General features: G+C 37.9%; 1 protein-coding gene and 1 pseudogene across 1 annotated transcript in view; one reads left to right on the top strand and one right to left on the bottom strand.

Moving 5' to 3' along the window:
• The window catches only part of ARIH1 (ariadne RBR E3 ubiquitin protein ligase 1), a 120918-nt gene that overhangs the window by 15506 nt on the left and 83675 nt on the right, over window positions 1-21737 (top strand). The gene's annotated exons all lie outside the window — the stretch shown is intronic.
• On the bottom strand, window positions 16408-20137 carry LOC132421189 (large ribosomal subunit protein uL1-like; annotated as a pseudogene).

The following is a 21737-nucleotide window of genomic DNA, read 5'->3' as shown; positions in this document are numbered from 1 at the left end:
GAAAAGATTCTAAGCATGATAGATCAGACTTTTCATAATTTGACCTTTGGCTACCTTATCTGTCATTTCTTCACACTCATCTTGACATAGCAAAATAGTGATAGTCCCTGTGAAATTTTTCTTTGTGCCTTTGTAAGGCTTTTTCCTTTGTTTCAAATGCTTTTCGCCTGATAAACTCATTAATACTTTATGACTCACCTTAAACATCATTTCTTTGAATCTTTCCCTTTGAGTGGGTCTCAGGATTTTGTATAGACTCCTATTTAAAAAATAATCTCTATTATTCTCTTGCTAAATAGACTCTGAAAATCCTTGAAGGTAGGATCAGTGTATTAATTTTGGTATTCTCATTGGCCAGCACAGGTCTTGGACCATAGCTGATAAACATTGATTTGAAGAGTCAAAATTGAATATGAATGAGTTTTCTTATTGATTTTATTATTGATAAAAATAAGTCTTGGTACTATCCCTATGTTTTTAATTTGTGAATTGTTCACATTCCTCTTCTGTTGACTTCACTGAATTAACTCTTCTCTCTTTCTCTGATACATTTTCCATTTTTTGTTCTTAACCAGTTATTTAAGGGGATGTTAGTCATCACAACTCTTCTCTGAAGTAGATGGTATTTTTACTATTTTATAGATAAGGAAATGGAGACTTAGAGGAATTGAGTAACTTGCCTAGGCTTTCAGAACTCAGTATTTTATATCATTAAATATAAATAAAACATATATGAATGTTATTGTCTTGTGTGCTGCGTATTTTCTGTTTGTCTCTCCAGACCTGTTCTACCTTTCTGTCTCCAGCTTTGTATGCACCAGGAGACTGACTTGTACAGAGTGAGTCAATGGGCTCTGTTTTGTGACTTCAGTGCTGTTGCTTATGAATCCAAATAAATAATAAACCAGAGTGATATAGAGGCAGAAGTCTACTATTTACAAGCCCCATTTAAACTTTCCAGCCTACATATATACCACCTTCAAGAAAATTTCAAGCCAAAATTGCTATTTATAACATTTACTGTTTTCTAGTCCAAATTAAGCACTTAAAAACAAAGTTTTAACGTTAATTCTACATATTTGATGGATGTTATAGAATGTATATATAATGTAAAATTTATTTGTGATTTATATATGAAATTACGAACTGAGACCAGTGGTCCACAAAGTCAGCATTCTCCTGACAGAAGCACCAAGAGATTCTGGGAGAATGGCATTGTGAAATTGTTATGGATGCGCTGGATAACAAATGCTTTATATATTTAAAGGGAGATAAGCTGACTTGACTTATTTTGTTCCATAATGAGAAAATATTTCTTTTGTGACGTTCTTAGAGGAGTGTATTACTGATAACTTACTATTTAAACTCATTTAATATGGAAGTAATATTCCTTTGAAAAGAGAGTATATATATTACTTACCAGTCTAACTGACTTTTTAAATCTAATAATTCCGTTTCATTGGCCCTAAACATTTTGTCTGTTTTCTATAATCATCTCAATTCACATTGCATCAATGTAGTTAACACTGGGTCCTTGAAATATATGAGTACCTGAAGCTTGATTTATAATGTTGCATTCCATGCAACTGTAAAGCCAAAAGGGTGAAAATAGGACTTTAAAATTCACAAAAATCCTCTAGGCACCCTTAGGAATGCAAGCATAATACGTAAACAATAGCTAAAGAATGAAGGATGACAGTAAACTTGCCTGATATTTGTTTCATGTCGAAGTCAACACAATTTTTGATTCACATAGAGTAAGACTAACAAGGATGAAAAGGATCTTTAAAGGTTATGCTGGCCAACAACTTACCAAGTATACCACCTCCCTGTTAAGTGATCCCTTTTAGGGTTAAGAGTAGCTTAAGCCTATTCTTGAACCTCCGCAGTGACTTAAACTCCCACAGCCACTCTAGAAGGGAGCGCATTTCATGTTTGAACAGCTCTGATTTTGAGTTTTTCCAGGTGTTAATATCTGTCTCTCTGTAGCTTTTTACTTGAACCTACCTGCTTCTAACCCTTCCTCATGATAGCCTTTCTATAAGTTTTAAAGAACTATTTATCATATTGGAGATTACCAATGTGTTAAAACTATATCCAGGCTAACATTTTTTGTGTGTGCAGAATCCAGAATAAAGCTTCTGCTTCACTTCTTATGGATTGTTGAGTGAAGATTATTATGAACTGGTATTTTGGATTCAGGCAGATGCAGATGTTTGTTCATACCCTCATTGCAGACATTGGCAGGTTTTGCAGTAACAAGTGGATAGATAACTCATCTTGATGTGTTTCTACTATTAATAGTTTTGGGGTTTTGAGTTCTGCATATTTCCTCTGACTCAGCATTTATAAAAATAAAGGCAGTTGCTAGACAGTGTTAACAAGTCAACTCTGAATAAACTGTTTTCTACTGCCTTTTTTTAAGCTTCTGGATCAGTTTAAGTGAAGAATATTCTGAAATGGCCATGCAAATTTCATATCTTTGTGAATCAGGGTTTTCATTCTGTGTAACCAAAACAAAATACAGAAATACGTTGCATGCTGGGGCCAAAATGACTGAACTCTCCTCCATAACCTCTGATTAAAAAAAAATTGAAACAGCTTTAGTATTCTAAGACTTGATACTTTTTTTTTTTAGGATTAAAAAACTTTTGTTTGACTATGCATTATTTTCTTGGCTCAAAATTCAAAAAGTACAAAAGATAAAAAAGTAGAAAATCTCCCACCTTAATATCTTAACTACCTGCTTCCCTCCCTCAGAGGTTATCACTACTATTACTATCTTTATTCTTAATACTTTTCTCTTAAAAGTAGAACCTCCACAGTTCCCCTAACCTGATTTTTATCCTCCATTTAAGACCCTAAATATCGTGATTATTTTATGAATTTCTGAGGTTAATGGGATCCTAAAAATAATGCTTCAGTTTAATTAGAGAACAGTATATAAGTTGAGTATTTGATTGATTTTTTACCTAGTATTTTTTTAGTGGCTACACTGTGCTGGGGGAATACAGATACTGGACAACTCTTTAAGGAGGCTTGTCTAAGTAAATTATAATACAGTGATATGTACAACAGTAAATTTACAAGGTCAGAGAAGGAATGTTAGTGCTGTTTTCTGGGAAGGACTGACAGATCCTGGTGGAAGTGGGTCTGAAGCTAGGTTTTGAAAAATGAATAGTAACTCACTAGGCAGATGGGGTTGGAGATGGCATTCCAGACAGAGGAGGAAGATTAATGGAATGTACAAAGCCAGAAGCTATTAATGGTCTAGGTTGTTGAATGAACAATAAGGAATTGAAAAGATTGCTAAAATTATTGGAAAGTAGTGTGGTAGGAGCTGGGGCTAGACAGGTAGGCAGTTTGTGAAAGGCTTTATTTTAGCATAGTGCTAAATGAGATGGGACCAGTTGAAACAACTATAAACTTTTAATATAGGATTAGTGTTGAGAAGAACCACTTTGTTGGCAGTATAGGGAGTAAATGAGAACAGGATGATATTAGGAAGCAGGGAGAGTAGTGAGAAATGTATTACAATAATCTGAGCAAGAAATATATGATGAGGTTAGCAAGGCAGGAGTGGAGAGGTGGGAGAGGTATTCAAGGTATTAGGAGGGTAGCATCAGTGAGAATTGGTGGATTATTTTATTAGGAGATAAAATAGTTCAGTGGTTAAGTCTTTGGCATCATATAGAACTAAGTTTAGTTCCAACTTTGCCTTTTATCCGCTCTGTGACTTTGTATCAGTTATTTAACTTTAATAAATTGTCTTTCCTCATGTTATAATGTAGCTGAAGCTTTAAGTAGCCTTCCTTTAACTAACCTTCTGAATTAATAGTTCCTCTCCATTCCCCTAGTAAAACAGACCTATTTGATGTCCATGGCAAGCTATCAGCTTGTTGGCCTTCCTAGATAAGTAAAACTAAATGACAGAATTAACCAGTCACAATAGACCTCATACTGTATGATGCTATTTATAGGACATGTCCAGAATAGGCAAATCCATAGAGACAAAAAATAGAGACTGGGTGGGGAAAGGGGAGAATGGGGAGGGACTGCAAATGGGTATGGGGTTTCTTTCTGGGGTGATGAAATGTTCTAAAATTAATGGTTAACACAACTATGTGTCACCACTCTGAATATAATCAAAACCACTGAATCACACATTTTGAAAGTGAGTTTTATGGTATATGAATTGTATCTGAATAAAGTTGTCATAGAAAAAAAATCTAATATACATATCACATTCACATTTTCCCAGTTGTCTTTCATAGCTTTTCTTCTTCTAGTCTAGAATTTAGTCAGAGATTATGCATTACATTTGATTATCATTACTCATTACCCACTCATGTTTTTGAGGGGTTACAATAAGAAATATGTAAATGGTTAGATCCCCTGGAAGTAGAAGGGGAAACATCTTCCCTCAGTGTTTCTTAAACATGTAGCTTGGCTCTGTATTATTTTAGATGCATGCAAAATAAAATATTTGATTAAATTAAAATGACGTACATAGATGTAAGTTTTTGATGAAGCTTAAGCCAAGCCAGCATTTTGAGATATAAAGGTACTTTTCAAAAAATAACTTTTGGAAGCCTCTTGAAGTATGAATACTCATTTGAATGGATTTGAGCTAGCAGGAGGACTCTACATGGCTTTTAAAGATACTGTTGGTAGTTTTGTGTATAGATGTTTTACTCTATCTTGGAAATTGGCCTAAATGACACTAATACATTCTTTTAAGCACTAATGGCACTAATACATTCTTTTAAGCCCCCAGATTAATCTAGATGTGGTGTGAGCAAACATTTTTACATAGAAAAACAGGAAAATACAGAACGATAAAATGCTGAAATGTGACTTTCATTCAGTGATTCCCAGTAGTATACTATAATCACATAGGCCTTGACACTGCAATAGAAATTTTCTGTGTGTAATAGTTGCCATTTTAATTTTGTCATAGAAAGTCGTCTTTGGATGTGATAGTTTCTTGTGTATTAAAGAGCAACCTCTATTTGAAGAAATCGTGTGGCATGGTTACAGAAATGCCTGCTGTATCTTTTAACTGCTGATGGTATTAAAAATACTGATTATTTTGCCTATGGCAGTGGTACTATTTCTAGTTGAGAGAAGAATAAAATGGAAATCAAGAATAATTTATTTGGTATGTGGATGAGAGGGTTGCAGATCCGAAGTTCAGGTATTTTACTATAGAATATAGGTAGATATGTTTTCTGGTTCCTCCCTCCCCTTTATATACCTTGATTTTAATTTTTGTCAAGTCTGTCTCTCTGGCCTTTGTCGCTGTGGCCCATTGATCTGTCCATCTGTCTGTTACAGTGCATATTGGGTACTTCCAGAAGTATGAATTCAGTGATGCAAAGGACAGGAGGGCTGCAGCAGCAAAGGTAGGACAGAATCATTCCAAAGACAAGTTATTAAAGGATCATTAAACACATATGTGTGAGCACGTATTGGCAGTGAATACCTAATTATTTAAGGGCATACTGTTTATCCTGTGAATCTTTATGGAAAGCCTCTTCTGACATGACAAATTTGACGTATCTATTTATAAAGGGCACAGTTTTATTGTTTAAACCAGAAGCTTACTTGGCACTCAGGCAACAAAGTAAATTGGTATTTGCCACTATCTTTTAAAAAAATGCTGAATAATAGAAGAAGTGATTAAATGGAGGATATTTATGATATTTGCTTGATTCATGGACCTGGTTGATTTTCAGAAACTATGATGACAGAGGATCACATTTATTATTTTTAAAAAAGATTTATTATTTATTTTATTTATTTTTGGCTGCATAAGGATCACATTTATAAAACTGGGAGAAGAAGCAGGAAAGATAGATTGATCTGGCCATGTGTGTATATTTATATATTAATGTTATATATCTGATTCTGTTTTGATGGAAATAATCTAAATCTTCCAGGTTGTTCTTTAACTTATATAAGGAAACTTAAGGATTTTTATTTAAATATTCGTAGCATTTACTTAGATATTTGGATCCATTTACTTGCCAAATGATAGCAGTTGTAATAGCAATTCCTGGCTTTTTTTTTTTTGTAAATACTGGGTTAGAATGAGAGAGCTGAATCCTAAGACCTAAATCACAGGCAGGTTTTAAGAACTTAGGCAGTACAATGCAAACATATGAAGAAAAAGAAATGAAAGCTTTATATATAGTATGGTAAAATGTTGGATTGCTTATTTATTACTCTAGTATTGGCTGTAAAGTGAGATTTTATAGGGATAGCTGAATGATACAGATATTTGCATCATTTTCTTTGCTGTTGTGCTTCTAAATGAAAGAGGTTTTGTTTTTCTAATAGGTTAAAACAGTGCTTCTCAAGGCTTCCCAAATGAAAAGGCAGATAAAAGTTGGTATTTGGTTTCAAAATGCTGGGTTTTCAAAATGACTGTAAAACCTAAAATCTTAGATACTTATAGCCTAAATTCTGGCCCAAAAAAGCTGATGATAATAGTTACTTTAATAAACTCTATATACTATATTGAAGAGATCTAGTCTACTGTTGCTTGAATGTGGAAATGTATTTTGAAGTGAAGTTGCATGGTAAACCATAGTACCGATATTTTGGCTCAATAGTGTTTTGTTTTGTTTTTATTTTTTGCGGTACGCGGGCCTCTCACTGTTGTGGCCTCTCCCGTTGCGGAGCACAGGCTCCGGCCGCGCAGGCCCAGCGGCCATGGCTCACGGGCCCAGCTGCTCTGCGGCATGTGGGATCTTACCGGACTGGGCCACGAACCCGTGTCCCCTGCATTGGCAGGCGGACTCTCAACCACTGCGCCACCAGGGAAGCCCTGGCTCAATAGTGTTTAAGACAAGATGTTTTGGTGTATTTTAAGATGCCCTCCTCCCGGCCCCCCCTGTTATTTTGGTCTTAGAAACCTTTTTGGTTAACTTTTTTAAACTTTCATATTTAGCACCTTCTTTCAAAAGTATTTTAGGTAAATTTCATGGTCTAAATAAATCACAAATTATTTTTTATCTTATCGCATGGCATATTAAAATGAATATTAGTCATGAATCTATAGTTTCTTCAAAATGGTCAGATCTAGCAGTCCAACTCAGTATAAAGCAAAATAGTTCTGAATTTTAGAGACCTAGGTATGTTCTAATCCTGACTGCCACTGTTGACGTTTCAAAAGTAACTTCTGCTTTTTAGTTTTCACCTTCTTAAAATGCATGTTGGTGATATCTTTACAAAAATCTGGTTAATCTCTGTCTTTATGAAAAGGAATTCTTAGTAAGAGGGTAAAGATGGAAACTATTTAAATCATGCTAAGATTTGATTTTTTTAAAAAGTGGTGCTTTCTTATGCTTATGTCAATAAACTTTAATCTACAATTGAAATGTTTTATTTTAGAAGAAAAATAGCTGTATTTGTACTCTTTCCCACTTCTTTTCCAATCTCACTTTATTCTGAAAGTTGCTGTTTTTTCCTTCAATGTTATACTATGGAATTAACGATTGTACAGTATTTTCTAATATGACTTTAGTGGACGTTTTGTTCATCCTCTATTGTGTGCCTCCTTCCTTTCCTTTCCTTCCTTTTCCTTTCTTGACCCAAGCTAACCTTGGATGTGAGCTTGCTGGCCTTTGGGTATAGACATTTACGGTTTTTATAAATACGACTGAATGTTTTCAAAAATGGTTACGGAGTTTATACCAACAGTGTGTGAACTATCATTTTCTGTATACTCTTTCTGACACTCTTAAGAATCCTAAAATTTTCATTAGTCTGATAAGGAAAATATTACTTGGTTGTTTTAATTGAACATTTCTCTGAATTGCCTTTTCATATCCTTTGTGCCTATTCTTAGCTCTTAAACTTTTTTTTAAATTTTATTTATTTATTTTTAATTTTTGGTTGCATTGGGTCTTCGTTGCTGCACACGGGCTTTCTCTAGTTGCGGCGAGTGGGGCTACTCTTCGTTGTGGTGCATGGGCTTCTCATTGTGGTGGCTTCTGTTGTTGCAGACCATAGGCTCTAGGCGCATGGGCTCAGTAGTTGTGGCTCACGGGCTCTAGAGCACAGGCTCAGTAGTTGCTGCGCATGGGCTTAGTTGCTCTGTGGCACGTGGGATCTTCCCAGACCAGGGCTCGAATCCATGTCCCCTGCATTGGCAGGCGGATTCTTATGCACTGCGCCACCAGGGAAGCCACTTAGTTAGTTCTTAATATATGATAGTTGTTGTAGCTCTTTTCTGCAGTCTGTAATTTGTGATTTTAAAAAAAGAGAGTAATACTTGCATATGGTAGCAGATAAAAAAGTAAAGACCTATTATGCAAATGATTACATTTATAATTTTAATTAATATACCTTTTTCTTTCCATCACCCTTTGGCATTATCTCTTTCCTCCTCCTTTTCGCATCTTTGAGGATCGCAGTTTATGCTACCTATACTTTTATGTTATCAAAGTTCTTTTGCCTTGTGATCATAACGAAGTCTTAGTTCGCTCATAGCTTGATTTTTAAAGTGACACCATTGAGTAATGTTTGTTTTTATGGTGATATCATTTGGTGACAGTCCAAGTAGTCCAATTTACGCTTGGATTGTATTTACATTTCTCCTGGAGTCCTCCATTTTGTTCTTCTAATCAGGATGCCCTTCCCACTAGGCCTCTTGTATAGCCATCAGTCACGAACTTTTACATTACACTTCTGCCCCGGTTTCTTAGATTTATGTCTTTTTTCTTGATTTAGTCTCATTTTGCTGGACTACATTCTTAATTTAACTCCCACATAACTTTTTGTAGGATATTGCTCATTGTGACTCTGATAATGTCTTCAGTTTGCCTTTAATCTTGGTTGCTAGATTGGCTAGCCAGGAAACTTCTGGACTGGAATGCATATGATAGATACTGCCTTCTGCATTCACTGTTGCTAATAAATGACCAGTCTGCTTCCCATTTCTTGATAACTTTTTAAAAAAGTTTCAGCCTTTTCTCTTTATCCTTTGTGTTCTGAAGAGATGTATAAATGTGAATCTTCTGATCGTATTGGACCCTTTCAACTGGAAGACTTGTGTCCTTTTAAAGCTTTGGGAAATAAACTTTTAATACTGCTTTGGTAATTCCCTTCCCTCCCCTCTTGGAGTTCCTATTAGTTGATTGTTAAAAACAATGGATAGTGGCTTGAATAAAAACTATGATAAAATAATATAAGGATGATTTGGGAGTGGGTACATGTAGGAGTGCTAAATCTTCAACTTTCACAAGGAAGGTGATAGATAATATCTAAAATGGAAAGATAGTAACTATCTGAGCATAAGGATATTATTTAGGATAAAAATAAATACCAGAAGAAACAGCTAAAAGAATTTAAAATGGTTTCCTCAAAGGATTGGAAATGATTAGCAACTGGGATGTGGCAAAGATGGTTGTTAAACCTTGAGGTTACCATTAGCTTCTAAAACTGTACATCCACTAAATTTTTAACAATTTAACAGTGATTCGGTGCAATCCCATCCTTAAAGGTCCACATTTAGTGATACCTTCATTCTTTAAAATCTCTTCTGCAAATATATGTAAAAGTGTTCTTAGTCCAAGCCTTCATGAAGAAAGATTCCAGTTGTATGTGCCACATGTGCCTTGTTCATTATTCTTAACCATTGAGCTGTGAATTTTGAGAATAATTGGCAAGAGAATGTACTGGGGATGTATGTGGCCTGTTACAGCTTGGTTATAACACTTTCTTTAAATGATACAGGAGTATATTTTTGTCTATTTCAAGATCATTTGGATTTATGACTACTTTTTGATCTTTAAAGACATTACAATCACTTTATTTTCAAGTAGTTTTTCTTAGAAAAGCATTTGTAAGATATAAATTTACTTAAGTAAAACTTTCACACTTTTAAAATATAAGCACTATGATTTTCCTTTTTTTTTTTTTATAAATTTATTTACTTATTTTTGGCTGCGTTGGGTCTTTGTTGCTGCGCGTGGGCCCCCTCCAGTTGCGGTGAGCGGGGGCTACTCTTCGCTGCTGTGCACGGGCTTCTCTTTGCGATGGCTTCTCCCGTTGTGGAGCACGGGCACGTGGGCTTCAGGAGTTGTGGCTCGTGGGCTCAGTAGTTGTGGCTCATGGACTCTAGAGCGCAGGCTCAGTAGCTGTGGTGCATGGGCTTAGTTGCTCCGCGGCATGTGGGATCTTCCCAGACCAGGGCTCGAACCTGTGTCCCCTGCATTGGCAGGCGGACTCTTAACCACTGCGCCACCAGGGAAGTCCCTGATTTTCTTTTTTTAATTTTTATTATTTTAAAATAATTTTTATTGGAGTGTAGTTACCTTACAATGTTGTTCTAGTTTCTACTGTGCAGCAGAGTGAATCAGCTATACGTATACATTTATCCCCTCTTTTTTCGATTTCCTTCCCATTTAGGTCACCACAGAGCACTAAGTAGAGTTCCCTGAGCTATACAGTAGGTTCTCATTAGTTATCTATTTTATACATAGTATCAATAGTGTATATATGTCAATCCCAATCTCCCAATTCATCCCACCCCCGCTTCCCCCCTTGGAGTCCATACGTTTGTTCTCTAAAGCACTATGATTTTCAAATAATCTCACTTATGTTTATATCGTACAAAATTTTGTGTACCACATATACATGTATAGAGTATGAATAAGTAAAAAGTAGTCAGTCAGTTGCTAATCAGAGTCCTACCAGTTATCAATAGGTATTTCGAGTTGCCATGTTGGGAAAGGAAGGATATTAGTTAAAAGATACAGTTAAAAGTACTAGGTCAAATACTGTTTAAAAAAAAAAAAAAGTAGTAGTTGGGAATGTATAGGTATCTCTTTTTCTAAGTGCCTCCAGAAGAAGAAGTAACTACATACAAGACTTCTTAACAATATTGAGTTCACTTTACAGAACTAATTTTTGTATGCCATCTTTAGGTAGTTTGGAGATGGCTGGTGGTAGTGTTAAGGTGAAGTGACAGTACATGAAAGCCACTCAGATGTTTTGGTTGTGTGGTGGAACATTTTCAGTATATGCCACAATAGCCATGTGGATTGCTAATGCTTTGGGCTTGACCATTGGAATCCAGAGGTGAGAATGTGAGTAGATAACTCAAGGTTGCTAAATAACCTTAATTATTTCTCACAATTCTGAACTATCACAAAAATAGTAAAATAACATAAGGTGGTTTATATAGAATCTTTATTTGTGGTTTAGATTAGCTCCGTTATGCCAAGATAGTTTGGAATTGGAGTTACCTGATTCTTGGCCCTACCTTTTAGTTCTTACCCTTTTTATCTATAGGATTTTTTCCCTCCACTCAAGGAATAGCCAGTTAGGAGACTGAGGCTCCCCCCAGATTTTGCCTGAATGAGGCCTCACGTAATGGTGAAGGTTTAAAACTAGAGTTATGATTGTTGGAGGTGACTTGGCTCTTGTTCAACTAAATGCTAAAGTATATACTGCTATTTACATGAGTTTGTTTTTCTGTTTAAAATAGAAGTTTTACATACTGCTTCTACTGTTTATGTAAATATATCTGTTCCATCACCCAACCCCTTTGGTTTGCAGTTGAATTTTTGCAGAAAATTAAATAATTATACACAGTTTAGTAACCTTCCTTCCATTTACAGAAACATTTTATTTCTCTTATTCTGATTAAACTCTTGACATTCTGTAGAGGTGAGATCTTGGACCTTTCAAATTTGAGATGATATAGAAGGAAGTAATTTCCTTCATATAACACCTACAAGGCATTTGAAGGGCAAGGTGAAGAAGAACAAAGCCAAATTTGAAATGTTATTGACGGGTAGTTGGCTAGGTGCATTCATTAACAACTTTTGGTACATCAGGATTAAATTTGTAGTTCAAATGCATATATCAGCAAAATTTCAAGTTAAGTATCATGGATCTACAGAATTACAAATAGTTGGTCAAAACTTGTTGGTATTAAATTTTATTTTAAATAATCCCCGAGGTTAGTGAGTAAAGTGTGAACTTCTTGCTAAAATAATATCCAGGAAGCATCTTCATTACACTCAACATTTCCCCCTTTTTTTCTTTTACCTTCCTTCTGCTGATGGTAGCTTAGAAGTAAATATTCAAAACTGGAAACTCTGAGGATTAGTGTTGTTTAGTTGTAAATTCTTTGTGTGAATATAGCTTTTAAGCCATCTGAGAATTCTGTGAGATGGTCTTCCTCAATCCTCCTAATTACCTCTCTGTATTGTTGGGCTAGAAAGCCAAAAACTTTATTTCTCAGACTATTTTGCGTTTAGGGTTTTAGATGTGAAATAGTTGCTGGCAGTTAGATACGTATGTGAGGTGTGAAGGGGGTTTGTCTTTCTCCCCCCCCCCCTTTTTTTCCCCCCCCCGGTACGCGGGCCTCTCACTGTTGCGGCCTCTCCCGTTGCGGAGCACAGGCTCTGGACACGCAGGCTCAGCGGCCATGGCTCACGGGCCCAGCTGCTCCGCGGCATGTGGGATCTTCCCGGACCAGGGCACGAACCCGTGTTCCCTGCATCAGCAGGCGGACTCTCAACCACTGCACCACCAGGGAAGCTCTTTCTTCCCTTTTCTGTCCCCATTCCCCCCCACCCTTTTCCTGGGTTGTGAAAGTGTGAGATTTTCCTGCAGTAGCGGAAATGCATCATTGCATTGTTCATTCTTCACTTTCTGTGTTATCAAGAGGCATTTGTAGCAAAGGCAGAAGCTAGACTCTTGTGTACATCACCTTTCTTCATGGTTATATAGTGGCAGTTGTGGCAGTGGCAGTCGTGACTTTCTGATTCCTTTGGATCACAGTTATCTGCTGTTCTTGAATTTAGTGGTTCCATTGGTGGCTTAATGGAGAGAGTCCCTTGTGATTCAGTTGTGTAGTGTTCTGGTGTCATTCTTATAGACAGACGTAGCCTTACAGCCCCATTCCTCCAGTCGTTAAAACTATTAAGCACCCAATTGCTCTCTTACTAACTCCCCCTTTGCTCAGAATATCTAGTGGTTTCTATTCCTGGCACCTAATCCTGATTGATCAAAGTCAAGAGCATCTTTTGGTGACAAGATACTACTCTTCCATTTTGTATGTAGTACTGTATGAACTTTGGATACCTAAAGGATTTATTGTATGTCATTGACTGTTAATTATATTGCAGCCTTTTAGTGATTCTTAGTATAAAGCTCTCAGCATTCTTATATACCTTTAAAGGGAAGGCGAATTATACCTGAATTATACATGATCATTTCTTAAAAGGAAATCAAGATTTAATTAAATCTGAGAGTTTGGAAATGAAACTTTTTACAGTTAGTGTGACCAGCTCAGATGTTGTTTCCTATAGTCCGTACCAGTGCTTCTCAGACTTTAATGTGTGTACATGTCACCTCAGGAACTTTTGAGGGGCTGGTTGAAATGAACATTCAGTAGATGTGGATTGGGATCTAGGATTCTGCATTCCTAACTAACCCTTTGAAATTAGGGTGATTGAGATTGAGATACACATTTTGAAGTAGCAAGGCCTATACTACTGTTAATTATTGTAAAAGTAACATTTTAAATGTCTATTCATATGATTATAAAATAGAAAAAAAGTTTTACCCTATTCCCAAACCAGTCCCTGGGGATATAATTCTCAAGGACAGCTTTCTAAACCTTTTAAAGTGCACATTCAATATGTCATACAAATTTACTTTTCTTTTTTTAAACACAAAAATGGAATATTGTACATCGTTCAGTAACTTGCTCTTTTCACTTCCATTCCAGTGCACACAGATCTATTTTCTTTTTGCTTTTTAAATTGCTGCATAATATTTTAAGTATGGTTACAGCATAATTTATAGGCAATTTCCTCTTGGGAAAATGTAGGTTGTCTTTGCTTTTCCAAATAATGTGCATGTGAAATTTCTTATTCTTACCCTTTTACACTTGTAGATTTCTTTTGGCTGTGTTCCTAAAAGTGGAATTTCTAGGTCCTAGGTCAAGTGCATTTTAAGTTTTGATCAGTTCTGCTAAACTATTCTCACAAAGGTTTTAAGAGAGTTGCCATCTCACTAACATGTTGTGGGCTAGTTCCCCACACCTTTGTTTCCGGATATTATCCGTTTTTAAGGTCTTAGCCATTGTGGTACATTAAAAACAGTCGTTGTATTATGGAGGTTGGATATTTTCTTGTTTTTCAGCCAATTGTATTCTTTGGCTGAACTCATAAACTGCCCATTTTTGTTGGATTATTTGTCTTTTGTGGACGTGTATGTTTGCTTATTTACCTTTTATTGTAGGTGTTGCAAATAATTCTATACAGAAGTTTTTGTACTTTATGGCTTTTGGGTTTCTAATATTGCTTTAAAAAGGTACATTAATAGTCTATAAAATTTGGATCACCAGCAGCTCTCTTAAGAAGCTCAGATTAAGCTAGATAGAAACATAATGTAGAAGCATGAGCCCATTCTTTTTAAAACTTTTTAAAAAAAATTTTATTTTATGTTTTTTTAATTTATTAAAAAATTTATTATTATTATTTTTTTGGCCACGTCGGGTCTTAGTTGCGGCGCGTGGGCTCCTCTTTAGTTGTGGCGTGAGGGTTCTCTCTCTAGTTGCGGCACGCGGGCTTTCTAGTTGAGGCGCATGGGCTCAGTAGTTGTGGCATGCAGGCTTAGTTGCCCTGCAGTATGTGGGATCTTAGTTCCTCGACCAGAGATCAAACCTGCATCCCCTGCATTGGAATGAGCCCATTCTTGTGTAGGAAAATTGTCAAACTGAGTTTTGAGATGGAATCTATTTAATTCTATTTCAGATCAAATTCTGATATAAATAAAATCTAGGCTTTGGAAGTCTGTGTATGTTAATTGGGTTAAAAATGTTTTTTTTTTTTTGCTGGTTCATCTTAGGCTACTCTTTAATATTATAAAATCCATTCATCTAATATTTAGCTTTCCCTTAAAATAAGAAGCTTGTCTGCTGAGATTTTTCAAAAAATAGTTGCCTCCCCACAGTACTAATCCTAGGAATGTCATTCAGCAGCTTGGTTGATCTACCAGGAGAGACTGTCATACTCTTTTGAATTTGGGTCTGTCTGCGTACATACATACGTCTAGAACTGTGGTTCTCCACCTCGGTTGCATATTGGAATGCATATGGTAATGCCCAGGTTCTTCCCTTTCGTACCCATTCCCTCCTCCACCTCTCCTCCCCCATCTCACTTCTGATGTATTTGGCCTGGGATGTGACCTGCACATCATTTTTTTTTTTTTTTTTTTGCGGTACGTGGGCCTCTCACTGTCGTGGCATCTCCCGTTGCGGAGCACAGGCTCACGGACCTAGCCGCTCCGTGGCATGTGGGATCTTCCCGGACCGGGTCAGGAACCCGTGTCCGTTAGCATCGGCAGGCGGACTCGCAACCACTGCGCCACCAGGGAGGCCCACACATCAGTTTTTTTTTTGTTGTTGTTGTTGGGGGGTAGGAGTTTATTAATTAATTAATTAATTTTTGCTGTGTTGGGTCTTCGTTTCTGTGCGAGGGCTTTCTCTAGCTGTGGCAAGTGGGGGCCACTCTTCATCGTGGTGCGTGGGCCTCTCACTGTTGTGGCCTCTCTCGTTGCGGAGCACAGGCTCCAGATGCGCAGGCTCAGTAGTTGTGGCTCACAGGCCTAGTTGCTCCACAGCATGTGGGATCCTCCCAGACCAGGGCTCGAACCTGTGTCCCCTGCATTGGCAGGCAGATTCTCAACTGCTGCGCCACCAGGGAAGGCCCCACACATCAGTTTTTTAAAAGCTCAGGTGATTCTAATGTGCTACCAAAGTTGAGAATCATTTGATCAAACGATAGAGGATGACAGTGCATAAAGTTTCAGCTGGGACAGTTGGCATATTCAGAGCCACTTTTTAAAAATGCAAAAATGGAACTTTGGAGATATTTTCAAAGGAAACGCTGCTGCTATAACCCTAAAATGTAATTTTCTTCAAATTACTAAAATATTACACTACTATATTCATATGAGAGTTCTACATATACACTTTACTTTTTTAGAGCCCCCATAGTGGGAAACTGTTTAGAGCATTAGTTCCTAATTCTGGCTGCATATTACTATCATCTGGGGAACTTGAGGTTAAAAGTTCGGGTGAAAAATACATGTATCCATGCCCCATTCCAGACAATTGAATCAGAATTGCTGGAGGTGAAATCCATGTATTGGTATTTTTTTCTTTTTAAATTAATATATATATATATATTTGTTGTTGTTGTTTGTTTGTTTGTTTTTGCGGTACGCGGACCTCTCACTGCTGTGGCCCCTCCCGCGGCGGAGCACAGGCTCCGGACGCGCAGGCTCAGCGGCCATGGCTCACGGGCCCAGCCACTCCGCGGCATGTGGGATCTTCCAGGATCGGGGCACGAACCCGTGTCCCCTGCATCGGCAGGCGGACTCTCAACCACTGCCCCACCAGGGAAGCCCAATATATATATATATTTTATTTTTTGCTGTGTTGAGTCTTCGTTTCTGTGCGAGGGCTTTTTCTAGTTTTGGCAAGCGGGGGCCACTCTTCATCGTGGTGTGCGGGCCTCTCACTATTGCAGCCTCTCTTGTTGCGGAGCACAGGCTCCAGACGCGCAGGCTCAGTAGTTGTGGCTCACGGGCCTAGTTGCTCCGTGGCATGTGGGATCTTCCCAGACCAGGGCTTGAACCCGTGTCCACTGCATTGGCAGGCAGACTCAACCACTGAGCCACCAGGGAAGCCCCGTGTATTGGTATTTTAAAGTTCCACAGGAGATTCTAATATGTAGCCAGAATGGGGAAACCATTGTTTCAGAGTTTATAACTAGAGATGATGTGACATTTTAGATTGCCTTATTGTCCTGAAAGTTAAATGTATCACTGCCAGTAGTATTAATTTTCTAATTATAGTGATTTCTCTCATTAACTGATTTTGTTTGGTTTGTTTATATCCTTAAAAAAAAAGAGGAAGACCAGTAAGAATACGATGAAGAGTTGTTTATTTCATCCAAGAGCTTGAGTTGACTTTCCACTAGAATAATGGATTAGTGAATTTTAATTATGAATTTTAGTAGCATACATGGGTGGGTTTCTCTCCTTTGACCAGTCCCCAACCTAAAGCAATTAAATAAGAATCTTTAAGGGTGCCATAAGTATAAATTTTTACAAATGTCATCTAATATTCAGATCCTGTTAAAACTTGTTTTATCTTGGGCCAGGTCACTTAACCTCTCTACCCTCATCTGTAAAATGTATATAAGCTTACCTTACATAAAGTATTAATGTGAGGATTAAATGAAATAATAATATATATAAAGTGCCTGGCACTAATTTCACATCTGTGTTCTTCTGTTTAGGATTGCCCTTTTGATGCCGCACTTTTTAAAAATACAATGTTTATTTATTTATTTTTAAAATTTATTTTATTTATTTATTTTTGGCTGCGTTGAGTCTTTGTTGCTGTGCGCGGGTGTTTCTCTAGTTGCGGTGAGTGGGGGCTACTCTTTGTTGTTGTGCCCAGGCTTCTCATTGCATTGGCTTCTCTTGTTGCAGAGCACGGGCTCTAGGCATGCGGACTTCAGTAGTTGTGGCTCACGGGCTCTAGAGCGCAGGCTCAGTAGTTGCAGTGCATGGGCTTAGTTGCTCCGTGGCATGTGGGATCTTCCCGGACCAGGGCTCAAACCCGTGTCCCCTGCATTGGCAGGTGGATTCTTAACCACTGTGCTACCAGGGAAGCCCTTTTATACAGTTTTTAAAGGTTACACCCCATTTACAGTTATTACAAAAGATTGGCTATATTCCCTATGTTGTACAATACATCCTTGTAGCCTGTCCCAGTAGTTTGTACCTCCTGGCCCTATGTTGCCCCGACCCCACCGGTAACCACTATTTTGTTCTCTGTATCTGTGAGTCTGCTGCTGTTTTGTTATATTCACTAGTTTGTTGTATTTTTTTAGGTTCCACATATAAGTGATATCACACAGTATTTGTCTTTGACTTATTTCACTTAGCATAATGCCCTCCAAGTACATCCATGTGGTGCTAATGGCAAAATTGCCATTGCATATATATTACCACGTCTTCTTTATCCGTTCATCTGTTGATGGACACTTAGGTTGCTTCCATATCTTGGCAATTGCAGATAATGCTGCAGTTAATATTGAGGTGCATGTATCTTTTTGAATTAGCATTTTTGTGGGGTTTTTTTGTTTGTTTTTCCAGATAAATACCCAGTAATTGATGGGCTATAAGGTATCATTGTACTTTTAACAGTCAGAATTCCATTATAGAGGATCCAGTGCAGGTTAGATTACTTCTATAATTTACATTTTACCTTTATATTTCAGTTTGCATACACTGAATTTATACTTTTGGGTGTACAATTTCATGAGTTTTGACAAATGCCTAGAGAATGTAACTGCCACCACAGTGAACTTACAGAACAGTTCCATCATCACCCTCTAAAAAAACTCCTGTCTTCTACCCCATTTGGTCAACCCCTCCCCCATTAATCCCTGGCAACCAGGGGATTTGTACACCATCCCTATAGTTTTGCCTTTTCTACCTTGTCATATGAATGGAATCACGCAATATATAGCCTTTTGAGTCTAGCTTCTTTCACTTAGAATTTGCATTTGAGATTCATACATGTTGTTGTGTATATCAGTAGTTCTTTATTACTGAGCAGTATTCCATCCAGTGGGTGTACCACGATTTGTTTATCCATTCCCTAGTTGCAGAACATTTAGATTGTTCCCAGTTTTTGCCAGGTACAAATAAAGCTATTATAAATATCCTCATACAGGTTTTTGGGTGACCATAAGTTTTTGTTTCACTTGGGTAAGTTCCTTATAGTGAGATTTTGGGGTTGTGCTAAGTATATGTTTATCTTTGTAAGAAATTTTTTTGTTGGCTGTATTATTTTGCATTCCCACCAGCAGTGTATGAGAGTTCCAGATGCACCACACACATTGCAGCACTTGGGATTGTCAGATTTCTCCCCCCACCCCAACATTCTAATTGGCATGTGGTGATAACATTGTGGCTTCAGTTTGTGTGTCCCAAATGACTAATGATGTTGAGCGTCCTTTCATGTGCTTCATGTCTCTGTATGGATTTTCTTTGGTGAAATGTCTGTTCGGATTTTTTGCCTGTTTTTATTTTATTTATTTAATTAAATTAATTAATTAATTTATTTATTTTTGCGGCACGCGGGCCTCTCACCGCTGTGGCCTCTCCTGCTGTGGAGCACAGGCTCCAGACGTGCAGGCTCAGTGGCCACGGCCCACGGGCCCAGCCGCTCCACGGCATGTGGGATCCTCCTGGACCGGGGCACGAACCCGTCACCCCCGTATCGGCAGGCGGACTCTCAACCACTGCGCCACCAGGGAAGCCCCTATTTTTTTTTTTTACTAATAAAAATAAATATGGGAGTATGGTTTATTAAGCTGTGCCTTAGTGCAGGCGCTGGGGCTTGCCCATGGTGCTCTTAATGTACAGAGCCCGGACGATCTGCCGGTTTTTCTTGAGCAACAACACCAGGAAGTTGACGGCTAAGTGGATTTTGTACACAAGCTCATCATCTGTCATTTTTCACGTGGCCAACAGCCACTGCCAGACACAGCACCTTCTTCATCTGGAACTTGATCGTGGACTTCACTTCATCAACTTTGGCCACCATGTTCTCATTGTGGGTTAGCAAGGAAGGGAACTTGCCAGCCTTATTCAGGCCTGGGCCCAGGATTTGTGAGATGTGCTTGATCAGAGACTCTGAAGCCAAAAAGGCATCATACTTCTTGGCCAGCTTCTTGACCAGTTTCTTATTCTTAAGTTTCTTCAGGGCCTCGATGTCCATGTGGGGAATATCCACAGCCTTGGCCTCATCACGATGCCACTGGTCCCCCAGAACACATACAGAAAACTTGGGGCGGGGAGTGGACTTGAGCCTGAGGGTGCCTGAGAAGCACTTGTTCTTATGAGGGTCATAGTTCTTCAGGCTGATCTGAAGCTCCACCGTCTCCAAAAACTTCTGGTGCTTGCGCTGGTTCCCGTGCAGGACTTCCCGCACCGTCTCGTAGAGGGTGTCTTGCGCCGCGATAACTAGAAGAGAGCTTTGCTTATTTTTAGAATTGGGTTTTTGTTTTCTTGTTAGGCTTCAAGTGATTTTTGAAATATGTATTCTAGGTACAAATTCATTGTCAGATGTGTGATTTGCAAATGTTTTCTCTCATCTGTGGCATGTCTTTCCCTTCTCTTAAATGTCTTTTTAATTTTGATGAATTCCAGTTTATCTGTTTTTCTTATAGATTGTACTTCTGGTATCTAAGAACTATTTGCCTAACTCAAGGTCACAAAGATTTTTCTCCCAGAAGTTTTATACTCATATGTTTTACATTTACGTCTGATCCATTACGAACTTTGTATGAAGTCTGAGGTATAGGTCAGAGTTGATTTAAAATATATCTGTATGGATGTAGATGGATAGATGTCTTAATTCTTCTAGTATTGTTTGCTGAAAAGATTTCCCCCCCATTGAATTGTATTAGCACTGTCGTAAAAATCATTTTGCCATACTAGTATGAATCTATTTCTGGCTTCTCTGCTATTCCTTTGACCTGTGTATTTATTCTTTTGCCAGTACTATACCTTTGTAGTATGTTTTGAAGTCAGGTGGTGTTCCTTTCAAAATTATTTTGGCTATTTTAGTTTTCTTGCTAACCCATAAGTTTTGGAAATATCTTGTTGGTATCTACCCCAAAATCCCACTGGGGTTTTGATTGGTATTGAGTTGAATCTTATAGATCAGTTTGGGAAGAATTAATATTTTAACTACATTGAGTCTCCCAACCCATGAAGATGGCGTATCTCCAGTTATTTAGGTCTTTTAAAATTTCCTTCACTAGTGTTTTGCAGTTTTCAGCATATGTGTACTTTCACATAGTTTGTTAAATTTATACCTAAATACTTCACATTTTGGTGCTGTTGTAAATGGAACTTAAAATTTTTTTCGATTTCCATTTATTTGTTGCTAGTATGTAAAAAAAAAATACAGCTTTTTTTTTTTAACATCTTTATTGGGGTATAATTGCTTTACAATGGTGTGTTAGTTTCTGCTTTATAACAAAGTGAATCAGTTATACATATACATATGTTCCCATGTGTCTTCCCTCTTGCGTCTCCCTCCCTCCCTCCCACCCTCCCTATCCCACCCCTCCAGGCTGTCACAAAGCACCGAGCCAATATCCCTGTGCCATGCGGCTGCTTCCCACTAGCTATCTACCTTACTAAGTTTGTTAGTGTGTATATGTCCATGACTCTCTCTCGCCTTGTCACAGCTCACCCTTCCCCCTCCCCATATCCTCAAGTCCGTTCTCCAGTAGGTCTGCGTCTTTATTCCTGTCTTACCCCTAGGTTCTTCATGACATTTTTTTTTCTTAAATTCCATATATATGTGTTAGCATACGGTATTTGTCTTTTTCTTTCTGACTTACTTCACTCTGTATGACAGACTCTAGGTCTATCCATCTCATTACAAATAGCTCAATTTCATTTCTTTTTAAGGCTGAGTAATATTCCATTGTATATATGTGCCACATCTTCATTATCCATTCATCCGATGATGGGCACTTAGGTTGTTTCCATCTCCGGGCTATTGTAAATAGAGCTGCAATGAACATTTTGGTACATGACTCTTTTTGAATTTTGGTTTTCTCAGGGTATATGCCCAGTAGTGGGATTGCTGGGTCATATGGTAA

The sequence above is a fragment of the Delphinus delphis genome, chromosome 2, assembly GCF_949987515.2.
Source record: "Delphinus delphis chromosome 2, mDelDel1.2, whole genome shotgun sequence".
NCBI classification, from domain to species: domain Eukaryota; kingdom Metazoa; phylum Chordata; class Mammalia; order Artiodactyla; family Delphinidae; genus Delphinus; species Delphinus delphis.
This window is presented reverse-complemented; position numbering and strand designations above follow the sequence as displayed.